Genomic DNA, 13,017 nt, shown 5'->3' on the forward strand with positions numbered 1-13,017 from the left:
GGCCCAGGTGATCAAAATTAACATCACCAGTAATGGGACAAATTAATCAACATCATGTGCAATGAGATGACCACAATATTATTTCAGTGGTAGTCCTGCCAAAGATACATAAGCTGAATGTAACTATGAGAAAACGGGGAGAAACCCAAAGGGACATTTTACAATGTACCTAGCCTGCAACTGTTCAAAAATATCAGTGTCAAAAAAAAAAAAAAGGCTGAGAAACTGTTCAACACTGAAGGAGGCTAAAGACACATGACAACAGAATGCAACACACAATCTTGGATTTTTTACTGCTATTAAAGAACATTATTGGCCCAGCACGGTGGCTCATGCCTATAGTTCCAGCACTTTGGGAGGTGAGACGGGCAGGTTGCCTGAGGTCAGGAGTTCGAGACCAGCCTGACTAACATGGTGAAACCCTATCTCTGCTAAAAATACAAAAATTAGCCGGGAGTGGTGGTGGGCACCTGTGATCCCAGCTACTTGGGAGGCTGACGCATGAGAATTACTTGAAACTGAGAGGTGGAAGTTGCAGTGAGCCGGGATTGCACCACTGCACTCCAGCCTGGGTGACAGAGCGAGACTCCATCTCAAAACAAACAAACAAAAAGAACAATATTAGGATAGTGGCAAAATAATAATGGCAAAATCTGAAACAAGGTCTGTAACTTATATACTAGTATTAATTTTACCCATTATTTATAGGGTTAATAATCAGTGTTGATGCCTAATTTTGATATAGGTTCTGCAGTTATGGAAGAGAATGTCTGTTTTTCAGGCGCAAACACTTTGGTACACAGACATAAAGAGATATGGCAAAATAGTGAAACCCTATCTTTACTGACCCCGCCAAAAAAAAATCAGCCGGGCATGGTGGTGCATTCCTGTAGTCCCAGCTACATGGGTGGCTAAGGTGGGCTGGAGGATCGCTTGAGTGCAGTAAGCTATGATTGCACCCCTGCACTTCAGCCTGGGTGATAGAACAAAACTTCACCTCTAAAAAAAATTTAATTTTTAAAAAATTTAAAAAAAAAAAGAGACATCTGCTGGGCTCGGTGGCTTACATCTGTAATTCCAGCACTGTGGGAGGCCAAGGCGGGTAGATCACTTGAGGTTAGGAGTTCGAGATCAGCCTGGTCAACATGGTGAAACCCTGACCCTACTAAAAAAATACAGGGTGTGGTGGCGCACACCTGCAGTCTCAACTACTCGGGAGGCTGAGAGAGAACAATCACTTGGACCTGGGAGGCGGAGGCTGCAGTGAGTTGAGATCGCGCCGTTGCACTTCAGCCTGGGCAACAGGGCGAGACTCTGTCTCAAAAAAAAAAAAAAGAGAGAGAGAGAGGAAGACATCACGTCTGCAATTTCCAAATGGTTGAAACAGAAAAATATGTATGCACATACGTATTGTGTATAAACGGGGGAAGGGAGAGAGGTGAGGGAGCAGGATAAAGTAAAAGACAAAATAACATTTGGGGAATCTGGGTAGATACAGGATAAAATTTTTTTTTCTTTTTTTTGAGATGGGGTCTCGCTCTGTCGCCCAGGCTGGAGTGCAGTGGCGCAATTTCAGCTCACTGCAACCTCCACCTCTGGAGCTCAAGCAATCCTTCCACCTCAGCATCCTGATGAGTAGCTGGGACCACAGGTGCGCACCACCACGCCCAGCTATTTTTTTTTTGTATTTTTGGTAGAGATGGCGTTTCGCCTCGTTGCCCAGGCTGGTCTTGAGGCTGGTAATTCCTGAGCTTAAACAATCCACCCGCCTCAGCCTCCAAAAGTGCTGGGATTACAAGCGTGAGCCGCCGTGCCCGGCCAGGATACGGGAGAATTTCCACCATTTTTGCAATTTTTCTGTTAAACCGGAAGTTCTACGGGAATTAAAATTCAATTTTTAAAAAGTCCCTTGAGGATTTTATCTGGGATAACCCATTAAGGAACATAATCCCTAGCCATTTATTCTTGTCTTTTTGATGTCCGTGAATAAAGTTTCTTTTTTTTTTTTTTGAGATGAGTCTCGCTCTGTCGCCCGGGCTGGTGTACAGTGGTGCGATCTCCGCTCACTGCAACTTCCGCCTCCGGGTTCAGGCGATTCTCCCACCTCAGCCTCTGGCGTAGCTGGGACTGCAGGCGCACGCGAATTCAACCAGCTATTTTTTTTTTCGGGGAGGGGGTTGTTGTTCTGTTTTGGAGACGGAGTCTTGCTCTGTCCCCCCGCTGGGGTGCAGTGGCGTGATCTCACCTCACTGCAACCTCCGCCTCTCGGGTTCCAGCCATTCTCCAGTCTCAGCCTCCAGAGTAGCTGGGACTACAGGCAGGGACCACTGCGTCTGGTTTTTTTTTTTTTTTTTTTGAGACGGAGCCTCACTCTTGTCGCCCAGGCTGGAGTGTAGTGGCGCTATCTTGGCTCACTGCAACCTCCGCCTCCTGGGTTCGAGCAATTTTCCTGCCTCAGCCTTCTGAGTAGCTGGGATTACAGGCGTGCGCCACGACACCCAGAAAATTTTTGTATTTTTAGTAGAGTCTGGGTTTCGTCATGCTGTCCAGGCTGGTCTTGAACTCTTGACCCAAGGTGATCCGCCCACCTCAGCCTCCCAAAGCGCTGGGATTACAAGCATGAACTATGGCACCTGGTCGCCCAAGCTAGTTTTTGTATTTCATCAATAGTTTCATTGTTTTCTTGTTTTTTTATTTCTAAGTACTTTATATATTTCCATACAATTGTAACTAGATACTTCTTTTATTTTCTAATTGGTTGCTGTTAATATATAAGACGGTGGTTTTTACAAGTTTTTGTCCAGTCAATTTTCTGAACTCTAGTATTAGTTACCATGAATTATCTTGAATTTTATAGGTAGATAATCAGATAATCTGTTATTAATGCCAACTGTAGCTCTTCCTTTCCAATATGTGTGCTTTTTTCTTTTTTTTTTTTCTTTTTTTTTCTTTTTTCCTGGTCTTCTACTGTATTGGCTGAAAACTCCAGAACAAGGTTGAATAGTGGAGATGACAGTTGACATCTTTGTCTTGTTTTTTTTACTTTAATGAGGATACTGGTAAGGTTTTGCCATTATATATTGTTTGCTATTGGTTTCTTATCAATAAATGATACATCATATATGATATTTACTACTGGTTTTCTATAGTATTCTGTCATAAATCTTTTATCCCTGGATGCATAAGAATGTTTTCCCTTACCAGGAATGGATGTCGGGTTTGTTTATTTATTTTTGAGACAGGGTCTTGCTCTGTTGCTCAGGCTGGAATGTAGCAATGCAATCACTGCTCACTGTAGCCTTGACCTCCCAGGTTCAAGTAATCCTCTCATCTCAGCCTCCCAAGTAGCTGGGACCACAGGTGTGTGCCGCCATACCCGGCTAATTTCTCAGTTTTTTTTTAGAGACAGAGTGTTGCCCAGGCTGGTCTCCAACTCTTGGGCTCAAGAGATCCTCCTGCCTCAGCCTCCCAAAGGGCTGGGATTACAGGCATGAGCCACTGTGCACCCAACACAAAGTTTGTATTCAAATGTAACATACAGAAAAGCATATATGTCATAAGGGTATTGGTTGCATTTTAACAAAATGAGCACATTAAATATCAAATTTTATTAAATGCTTTATTTAATACAGCAAAGTCACACTTTTTCTTTAAGCCTATTAAAGTAGTAAACTAAATACATTCCACAGATAAGGTCCATTTGATCTTGATTTCTTCTTATTTAGATTTGTCCCTGCAATCTTATGTATTTTTTATTTACCACTCTTTCTTGCTTTATTTTCCCACTTTTCTGATTTTATTGAAATAAGCTTTCTTTTTTCCCCTACAAAGATCTGTATCTTATTACCCCTAATACTTTCTGGAAAACAAACTTTTATTTTTTTAACACTCTTCAGAAAGAACCACATCTGGAAAGACTGGCCTGTTAATGGTGGTTGAGTGAAGATGTGAGGCAGGATCTTTGCTTTTTAAATTTAACTCCTTTTATTGTTAAATATGGCATGCATTAGAATTTACATAAATATAAATGTACAAATTATTATTATTAATTTATTTATTTTTTTGAGACGGAGTTTCACTGTTGTTGCCCAGGCTGGAGTGCAATGGTGTGATCTTGGCTTACCGCTTCCATCTCCCGGGTTCAAGCGATTTTCCTGCCTCAACCTCCCGAGTAGATGGGATTACAGGCTTACGTCACCAGGCCCAGCTAATTTTGTATTTTTAGTAGAGGCAGGGTTTCACCATGTTGGTCAGGCTAGTATCAAACTTCCAACCTCAGGTGATCCAGCCTCCCAAAGTGCTGGGATTACAGGCGTGAGCCACGGCACCCAGCCTTAAATGTACAAATTATTAAAAAGAGAACAGGTAACCACCATCCAGCTCAAGTAACCACCATCCAGCTCAAGGAACAGAATACTGTATAAAGAGCTTAACAAATTATTAAAATAGGTCAAATAACCATCATCCAGGTCAAGAAACAGAATACTGTCAGCACCCAGAAATCCTCTGCCTGCCCATCTTGATCACACCCTCCAACCTCCCTTCACTTCTAGAGTATCCTGCTTCCTGATTTTTAGAGCAATCGTAAAAATCTGTTGTCTTTTTATAGCTTTACTATACCTAGGTATGCATCTCTAAACAATACTGTTTATTTTGGCCTGGTTTTAAAGTGTATTTGAATAGAACAGTATGTAGAATAATATAGTATATTTTCTTTCCAGGCTTTTTTATTCACAATTAAGTTTTTGAGATTCATCCCTGTTCTAGGGGAGCAGAGGTGGTCTGTTCATTTCCCTTGCCAAATATTATTTATTTGTATGAATATATATCACAATGTATTTATCCAGTCTAAGTTGTGTGAAGAGGCATTTTGGGTTGTTTCAAATTTGTGGTTCTTAATGTTGCTATGAACATTTTTGCACACGCTGCAAGTTCACAGGGGCTCGCATTTCTGTTGGTTATAAATCTAAACATGGAATTTCTGAATCTTAATGTGTGTAAATCTTCACCTTCATTTGGTAAAGCCACAATGTTTTTCAAAATGGCTGTACCAATTTACATATCCAAGGGCAGCATGTGAGAATTCCTGTTGCTCCACATCCTTGCCAATATTTGGTATCGCCATTGTCAGTCTTTTTAATTTAGCAATTCCTGTTTGTAGAGCTCTCGTGGTTTTAATATTCATTTCTCTCATTACAATGAGGGTGAGCACCTTTTCATGTTTATTGGCCATTTGAATTTTTCTTTTGGGAAATGCCTGCTGATATGGTTTGGATCTGTGTCCCCACCCAAATCTCATGTTCAATTGTAATCCCCAGTGTTGGAGATGGGGCATGGTGGGAGGTGACTGGATCATGGGGGCGAAGTTCTCGTGAATGGTTTAGCACCATACCTCCTTGGTACTGTATAGTGACTGAGTTCTCACAAGACCTGGTTGTTTAAAAGTGTGTAGCACCTCCCCCCACCGCCTCTTGGTCCTGCTCCTGCTATGTAAGACACCTGCTCCCACTTTGCCTCTTGCCATGAGTAAAAGCTTTCTGAGGCCTCTCCAGAAGCAGATGCTACCATGCTTCCTATACAGCCTGCAGAACCGTGAGTCAATTAAACCTCTTCTTTATAAAATACCCAGTCTCAGGTATTTATTTATACCAGTGCAAGAACAGATTAAGAACACCTGCTCAAGCCTCTAACACATTCTCATTGAACTGTCTTTTTTGAACTTGATTTGCAGAAATGTTATATATGCTTACAATAAGGATCTTCACTTTTCACCCTATGTATTTCTATATTATTTGAATTTTTCTTTTAGTAGATAATATTACACCTGTAAATTTTAAAACAAAAAATTCTAGGACCTTTAGCACTACTCTCAATTTGTTTTAGTTACAGAATGTTACACAGTTAACCCTTGAACAATATGAATTTGAACTGCACAAGTCTATTTATATGCAAATTTTCCTGCCTCTGCCACCCCAGAGACAGCAAGCCCAAGTCCTCCTTTTCCTCTTCCTCCTCAGCTTTCTCAATGTAAAAACAATAAGGATGAAGACCTTTATGATGATCCACTTCCACTTAATGAATGGTAAGTGTATTTCATTTTTCTTATAATGTTTTTTTTTTTTGAGATGCAGTCTTGCTCTGTTGCCCAGGCTGGAGTGCAGTGGTGTGATCTTGGTTCACTGCAACCTCCGCCTCCTGGGTTTAAGCGATTCTCCTGCCTCAGCCTCTTGAGTAGTTGGGATTACAGATGCCCACCACCATGCCCGGCTAATTTTTGTATTTTTAGTAGAGACGGGGTTTCACCATGTTGGCCAGGCTGGTCTCGAACTCCTGACCTCGTGATCCGCCTGCCTCAGCCTCCCAAAGTGCTGGAATTACAGGCGTGAGCTACCACTCCCAGGCTGGATTTTTCATTTTACCAGAGTATATCTTCAAATAATTTGGGGTATGTCACAAAATGGGGGTATGTCACAAACTTTCAGAGATCTTATTTTGACTCCCCCCCTTAAACATTAGTGAGGCTGGGTACAGAATTCTCTCTTGAGAATAATTTCCCCTCAGAACACTGAAGGCATTTATCTTCTAGCAAACCATGCTGCAGGTGAGAAATCCATGCCAGTCTGATTTTCAGTTTTGAGTCTACGTGACTTGTTTTCTACCTCTGAAATAGTAAGTACTTTAGTAACGTATAGGGAGGTACTTTTTGTTGGTTTGTTTTTGCATTTTTTCCTGTTTGGTCCTTGGCATGCCCTTTATACGTGAAAACTCAGATTTTTTTTTTTTTTTTTTTTTTTTTTTTTGCTCTGTCACCCAGGCTGGAGTGCAGTGACATGATCGTAGCTCACTGCAACCTCTGCCTCCCGGGTTCAAGCAATTCTCTGCCACAGCCTCCTGAGTAGCTGGGATTACAGGCACCTGCCACACCTGGCTAATTTTTTTCTATTTTTAATAGAGACGGGGGTTTCACCATCTTGGCCAGGCTGGTCTTGAACTCCAGACCTCGTGATCCACCCGCCTCGGCCTCCCAAAGTGCTAGGATTACAGGTCTGAGCCACTGGCCCGGCCAAAACTCAGATTTTTAAATTTTCTCCGTTCCATTGTCTGATCTTTCCTTCTGTAACTCCTGTGAAATGGGTACTTGATCACTCAGATCTATCCTCAAAGGATGAATTTTCCTCATGTACTTTCTATCTGTAGGTCTTCTTTATAGTCTGCAAATTTCCTCTATTTTATTTTTATGAAAAGTAACTGGTCTTAAGTGTCTTGTTTAACCCTCCAACTGAATTTTAATGTCAGCAATCAATTCAATATAAAACTAATTCATTAATCATTACTTTTTATCTATGGAAACATTTTTTGTTTTGTTTTGTTTTGTCTTGAGACAAGAGTCTCGCTCTGTTGCCCAGGCTGGAGTGCAATGGCACAATCTCATCTCACTGCAACCACTGCCTCCCAGGTTCAAGTGATTCTCATGCCTCAGCCTCCCGAATAGCTGGGATTACAGGTGTGTGCCACCAAGACCAGCTAACTTTCGTATTTTTAGTAGAGACGGGGCTTCACCATGTTGGTTGGCTAGGCTGGTCTTGAACTCCTAGCCTCAAGTGATTCACCTACCTTGGCTTCCCAAAGTGCTGGGATTACAGGTGTGAGCCACCACGCCCAGCCAGGAAGCTGGTTTTTTAAATTTATGAATCTAATTCACTCTTGGCTCTGTAACGATACATCCTGTGATTAGAACTTCCTCAAGTTCCACTCTACTTCTTCATTATCTCTGTTTCCACCATAGGCAGCTGTTTTATTTGTTTATTTTAGTCTCTTCTAAGTCTAGTTTCCCTCAAATGTAGGTAAGCCTTTATCACCTACTCATATTATAAATGAAGGACTACATTGTTTAGTTATTATAAGAAACATGTGTTTCCTCAACAGTTGTATTAATCTGCCTCCAAAACCCAAATGGAGGGATGGAAGGTCTGAGTGTGGGTCTCTGCAGGTAAGTGGCACACTGACAAACAGGTTTCCCTTTACAAGTGGAGAAAAGAAAGCAGTTTGACCTTATTACTGCCAAAATTGGCAGGCTGTATTTTGACTGTATTGTCCTTTAATGCATATGGATCCTTGACAGAGCTGTTTTTCTTGTTCTCCTCTCATTCCACTCTTCTCATCCATCTACTACAGAAGTCCATTCGCTAAGGCTCTGCTTTGTGCACTCTTCCTCCAGTATCCTTTTTTTTTTTTTTTTTTGAGACGGAGTCTTGCTCTGTTGCCCAGGCTGGAGTGCAGTGGCGCGATCTTGGCTCACTGCAAGCTCCGCCTCCCGGGTTCACGCCATTCTCCTGCCTCAGCTTCCCGAGTAGCTGGGACCACAGGCACCCGCCACCATGCCCAGCTAATTTTTTGTATTTTTAGTAGAGATGGGGTTTCACCATGTTAGCTAGGATGGTCTCGATCTCCTGACCTCATGATCCGCCCACCTCAGCCTCCCAAAGTGCTGGGATTACAGGCGTGAGCCACCACGCCTGGCCACCTTCCTCCAGTCTTAATCCAGTGCCTGCCCAATCCTCCCCAAGGCAAATCTACTTTCCTTGAACTGTTCTCAGGGCCTTATCCTGGAACTAATGCCACTGCTAGGGCGCTTTATATGAAGGGAGAGAAGGAGTAGGGGAAGTAACTGTTTTGAAGGCAACTTTTTCATTACCTGCCCTGATATTCCACTTTCCCCCCAAACTGCTCCATGTTCCTATACTTGCTGCCTCTATGCTTAGAGTTTAAGAAAAGAGCCCTATTAAGACACTCTCTGACCTCTACCATGCAACAGGAGCATCTATTCTGGGTTGCACTTTATTCTGTGATGGTTCCTCCATCGATATAATTCCAATTGTTTTCCAGTACCCTAAAATTTCTAAAAACTTCTGGCATTATAACAATAACAATAATGATAGCAAACATTAATTCAACATTTGCTATATGTAAATAAACTCTCCTAAGTGCTCTGTACATACTGTCTCTCTTGATCTTCATAGTAACTCTAGGAGGCAGATACTATTATCATCATTCTAATTTTACATATGAGGCAACTGAGGCAAAAAAAGAATAAGCAACTTGCCCAAGGTCATGCTAAAGGGCAAAGCCTGGATTCAGACACAAGTAATCTAGTTTCAAAGTCTCCCTTTTCTTTTTCTTTTTCTTTTTTTAATTACAATGATTTATTCTCTGTCTTATGTTTGTTTTGTCATTTCCAATGACATCTGAGAAGTAGGGGAAGGTAAATGGGTATGTTAAGTCTGCCATTTTATAATAAAAACCATTGTTTTCACTACACCACAATTTTAATTGGTAGAAATATGTTTTAGAGAAGATGTAGGACCTACTGAAGGAATCTAGTGACAGAAAATGGGCCCTATGACATAAACTGTCTACAATCTGAACCAAGAGAGGTGATACAAAGAATTCCAAAATATGAGGCTTGAAAGTGGCTATTTCAAAAGTATAATTAAAAACAAACAAACAAAACCAGGCAACCTATTGAAGCATTAAACAATAGCATTTTCATGTTCTCAACAATTCATTAGTTCACTGTCACCAATACCAGAGAGAAGTTGAGAACAAAATAAAATGTTAGTCCCATCCTATTTTCTGACAGTGGCCTTTACAATACTGTAATTCAACTCAAATACATATGATATAACTGCTACATGCACTATCCTACAAACTGGAGTAAAGATATGAAAGGCACTGTCCGATTGTCCCTGCCCTTACAGAGCTTACAGTCTAATGGGAGGCACAGCCAAGTAAACAACTACAAGTCAGTGCAATAAGTGCTATGATATAGGTAGGTACACGGAGGCTGCCATCAGAACAAAGAGGGGAGAGGCCTGCCAAGGAAGATTCCCTGGAAATACTCTTGGACCAAGTGTTAAAGGATATGCTATTAATGCTATTATTGGTTGGTTGAAGAAACTAAACTGAATTTACTATCCTTTGCCTAAAATCTACATCTAATTTCATTTCCACTTCCTTATATGTCAAATCAATTCTCTACTTTTTTTTTTTTTAATGAGACAAGGCCTCGCTCTTTCACCCAGACTGGAATGCAGTGGCATGATTATAGCTCACTGCAGCCTCGAACTCCTAGGTGCAAGCAATCCTCCTGCCTCAGCCTCCCGAGTAGCTGGGACTACAGGCATGCCCCCACCACACCTGGCTAATTGTACGTGGCGTGCGTGCGTGTGTATGTAGAGAGACAGGGTTTCACTCTGCTAGGATTGCAGGTGCAGGCCACCATGCCCGGCCCCTACTCTCCACTCCTGTTACAACTACCTCATTTCAGCCTCCATCATTTTGCATACTGATAACTAATAATCTCATAACTAGCCTTTAATTAAATTTCTTCACTAGCTAAAAAACCAAATCTGACCCTGAAAACCCCACTTGGGTGGTGCCCACTTGGTCTGGGCCCTCTCCAGCCTCTTTTGTCCACCCCTTTCCCACTGTGCTGAACTTTCTAGATCTCTAAAAGCACCATGTCCTGTTTTGCTTAAATGCCTTTACTCAAGCTGCCTGATCCCCACGGTTTGAGAGGATCCAACCCTCCTTTGCTGATACCTACTCAGCCTTTAAGCACATTCCTTCTGATGTCATCCTCATGGCCACTCCTCTGTCACCCTCCTCCAGCCAAGTTGAGTCAGGTACCTCTCCTGTGTGCTCCCATAGCATGCTACCTCATCAGAACACTTACCACAAATAATTATACTCAAATTGTTCTGTAATTGTCTGTTTACCTGATTCTCTATTACTCAGATCATCAGGCTAGCACAGTACATAGGAAGCAATCAAGAAATACTGAAAGAATGACAGAATGAACGAACAAACAAACGAAGAGAGTTAAGCCTGTGAAAGTTGATGAGACAACTAAAGGAGATAATGGAGAGGACAGAACACTGGAGCAATACCCACCTTGAGGGGGCAGGAAGAAAGAAGCTAGTGAAGGAAACAGAATGAACAATCAAAGAGGCAGGAAGAAAACATCTAGAACTATACAGTACAGCAACCCAAAAAAATAGAAAAATTTAAGAAGGGCAAGTAGTCAACAGCCTCAAACACTACTTAGAGGTTAAAGAAGGTGAGATCTAAAAGAAGGCCACTAGTGATCCTGATGTTGCTGATGCTGAGTTAACTCCCACCTCAATTCCAGTACTGTCAGGGGCCACCTTTCTCAACCACTGATTGAGGCTATTGAGGGCTTACAAATAACCAATGCTATAAAACTTACCTGTGCAATCTTTTTTTCCACAATCAAAAAATTGAAAAACAAACACCATACAAAAGAAAATAAAATCCCTACCATACAGAAACAACCTGTTATGTCACTATTTTTTATGTTTACATGTTCTATATCATTATGTTGAATTATATATCCTAAACAATTCCTTAATTATGCTTATATTTAGTATGCATATTTATAATTATTAATATAATTAAATGAAGTTTAATTTATGCTTTATTCAGCACAAGTTAGATTTCTCATTGGAAACTGGGAAATTGGCATTCTAATTTATAAATAGAAAAAAAACAAAATGCTATAGAATTAGACATGCCTGCTTGGCCGTGTGTACAATGGCTTTCCTGTCATATAATACTAAAATCACCTAATATTTTTCTTTTTTTTTTGAGAAAAGTCTCACTTTATCGCTCAGGCTGGAATGCAGTGGCGCAATCATGGCTCACTGCAACCTCTGCCTCCTGGGCTCAAGTGATCCTCCCACCTCAGCCTCCCAAATAGCTGGGACTGTAAGTGTGCACTACCATGCCCAGCTAATTTTTGTATTTTTTATAAAGACAGGGTTTCACCGTGTTGTCCAGGCTGGTCTTGAACTCCTGGACTCAAGCAATCTGCTCACCTTGGCCTCCCAAAGAGCTGGGATTACAGGTATGAGCCACCCAGCCTGGCCCTTAATGTTTTCTAACAAAATTTACTCATGCTAAAAGGTGGTACACCATCTTCAGGATCTTATCTTGACCCATTTTACGGCTGATTTTATGCATGATCTGGAGCTCGGGTGCCAAAAATAGGTTAGGAACTAGATATAGAAACATCTATAGCAGTTGCAAGATTTTTTCCTAGGTTTTAAAAAAAAAAAAAAAAAAAAACTCCACTTAAAATTAGATACACTGGGTTGTAAATAATTTAATATAGTCTAAATTACAACATTAAGTAGGCTTGTGTGACAATTTGTTGTATCTAGAAAAATAGTGTGAATCAGTTTTCAACCCTCTTTTGAGATTTTCTTTTTTCAGTATGGAGTATGTTTTAGTAGAAAAAATAAAAAGTAGAAGGAATGCAACATTTCTAAAAGTAAAAACTGCTAGGTCAAAGGGTATGAACATTTCTAAGGTTTTTAATACATATTACCAAATTGGTTTCAGAAAAGCTGTATAAAATTTACACTTCCTTCAATATATGAGCTTTATCTTCCCATACCCTTGCCAACATTGGGTATTCTTATTTTTGGTCTTTGCTCATCTAATAGGTAAAAATATCTTATTGTTTTAATTGTTGTGTTTATAATAATAGTAAAAATATTTGTTCGTAATTATTGGCACTTCTTTTTAGCAAACTGATAATTCTATATCCTTTTACCTATTTTTCTAGTGGGCATTTGTTTTTAACCTATTGGTTTATAAGAACTCTTTATATATTCATATTACCCCTTTGTTACAAATAATTCTCTTTTTTATCTTTTAATATACGACATTTGACATAAGAGGTTTTTTAGTTTATACCATCACATAATCTTTTACTTCTTCCTTAGAATCATATTTAGAAAATTCTTTCCCACATCCATATTTTATAGATTATTCACTCAAAATTCTTTCTAATATGGCTACTGTGGAATACCATTTTTATCAGAGAGATGATTTATCTCTACCATCTAATAATACAGTAAGTGATTCTAACTCCCTGAAACTTACAAGCCCAATTGTGGCCAACAACAGGTTTAAAATTAAGTTCTAGATTTT

At 40.4% G+C, this 13,017-nt stretch overlaps 1 protein-coding gene across 4 annotated transcripts in view; it reads right to left on the reverse strand.

Annotated features, from left to right (window-relative positions):
* The window catches only part of KLHDC10 (kelch domain containing 10), a 68,905-nt gene that overhangs the window by 25,643 nt on the left and 30,245 nt on the right, over positions 1-13,017 (reverse strand). The window lies entirely within an intron of this gene.

The sequence above is a fragment of the Papio anubis genome, chromosome 4 (genome assembly GCF_008728515.1).
Source record: "Papio anubis isolate 15944 chromosome 4, Panubis1.0, whole genome shotgun sequence".
In the NCBI taxonomy this organism is placed as follows: domain Eukaryota; kingdom Metazoa; phylum Chordata; class Mammalia; order Primates; family Cercopithecidae; genus Papio; species Papio anubis.